The following is a 2,121-nucleotide window of genomic DNA, read 5'->3' as shown; positions in this document are numbered from 1 at the left end:
AGTAAACCCCCCCACCCACCCACCCACCCACACACACACACACACACACACACACACACACACACAAAATGGAGAAACACTTTATAAACAAAGACACTGGACTAGTTGTACGAATAAAATGTTTCCGATGTTTAATCTCAAAAATAATAACTGAGGGTAAAGTAACTTATGTACAGCACACAATGTGCAAACATGTATGGTTTCTGTACAAAGAAATATACATGCAAAAGTAATATCGAGTCAAAAACATTCAAAATGACATTGTTATGTAAAAAACAGGGTGTCGCTACGTCCAGTTTTTTTATGGTGTCTGTACATCTATACATTATGAGAAACTAACTTAAATAAAACATGAAAAATGATACTAACATTACTGACCCAGCATATTATTTACCTCCTTTATATTCAGCAATAAAGTTTTAGTGACAAGGGTTGACAGTTGTTATTTTGGATTATTAGACCACTGCAACTTGCCTCCTCAACTTCAACCCACAATATGGAGGCAATTAACTTGGTACTTTCTCCCTGTGCAACAGATACAGTACACGGGGAACGATTCATCTCATTGTATTTAAAATAAAGTGAACTGAAAACAAAGAATAATTCATTTAGTCATGCAAACTTACATTAACAGACTACTGCTACAATGAGCAGATATGGAAATTAAAATTCCTAATAATCTGACAATATGAAGCACTACTTCAATTAAATTCGATTAACAAAAAACCGAACAAGACACAATAAATAAATCAACAATCAATACAAGTAAACTCCTGCTCCAGGAGTCAGAACTGCATTCATAACATATTGTTACAAATTATAACCACCAAACAGGGAGAAGAAGCATTTAGGTACATGAGGATTAACTTTGGTATAACGATAAAAATAACGATAAAAATAACGACATTCATAACGAAAGTGTGACAAAGACACAAATGATTTTTCACCAATGAGGCTTAAGCTTACAAAATAATACTGAACACAGAAAATTCAGCAAAAGAGCCACGGATACATCATATCTCAACTCGCAGTGGCCGATACATGTACTTAACAATGTTGATTTAACACGAATCATTATAAATAGCTGCAAAATGTTAAAGCCCCAACATTGCACATTTTAACAAGTTACAAAGAGTGCACATCCGCTGTGGTTACCAACACTTCCTGCCTTCGGCGGCTTTCCAGCTTGTATTCTAACTGGTCAGTTGAAAGTCATGATCAGCCAATGAGCAAGCATGTCAAACACGGCAAATTAACATGAATGAAGGCAGGTCCAGTTCATTTACAACATAAGGCTGATAGACAGACGTGAATTGAAATGAAAAGCTTATCTTTTAATCCCCTTGTGCGAAAGAGTTGCAGCTGTTAAAAGTTGTTTCATTTGTTATGCCTGATTTCCAATATGACGGTATGTTTATCAAACATGGAACTTGAGATGAACGCCACAGTGCAGGGCTGTCCAAACTCGGTCCTGGAGGGCCGGTGTCCTGCAGAGTTTAGCTCCAACCCTAATTAAACACACCTGAACCAGCTAATCAAGCTCTTACTAGACATACTAGAAACTTCCAGTCAGGTGTGTTGAGGCAAGTTGGAGCTAAACTCTGCAGGACACCGGCCCTCCAGGACCGAGTTTGGACAGCCCTGCCATAGTGTAACCTATTTTACTTCCCTTTAAATCTTTAAATAAGCTTTTTATTTTTATCATCTTTACTGTGCTTCTATACACGGTTGGTACAAAATGTAATCGTTCCTGAATGTAGCTATTCAAATTACAGTACTCCACTGAAACAACCTGGTTGAAATACTGTCTAAAGCTTTCTGGCTCAGGGAAAAAACCTTCAAAAGAATCCCCCTCCCCCCCTTCTTAATTCACATTTGTTTCTCGTGAGTTTTGTCCATACAAAGGGAGAACATGTACATGTAGCTGAAATGATTTTTTTGAAGGGTTGGAAAAGGGGACTTCAGAGTTTTGTCAGCAGCAGTTACAGTAACAGAGACCCAGAACCATTTCAGAATGACTAAAAGGAGGATGAGATTTCCTATTTATAACCTATACTTTCCTTAATAGAACTGCAGGAGAACTAGCTTACAATTGGATTTCCACTCTACGTCTCTCTCAGG

The sequence above is a fragment of the Sinocyclocheilus anshuiensis genome, unplaced genomic scaffold (assembly GCF_001515605.1).
Source record: "Sinocyclocheilus anshuiensis isolate Anshui unplaced genomic scaffold, SAMN03320099.WGS_v1.1 scaffold1272, whole genome shotgun sequence".
Lineage (NCBI taxonomy): Eukaryota > Metazoa > Chordata > Actinopteri > Cypriniformes > Cyprinidae > Sinocyclocheilus > Sinocyclocheilus anshuiensis.
This window is presented reverse-complemented; position numbering follows the sequence as displayed.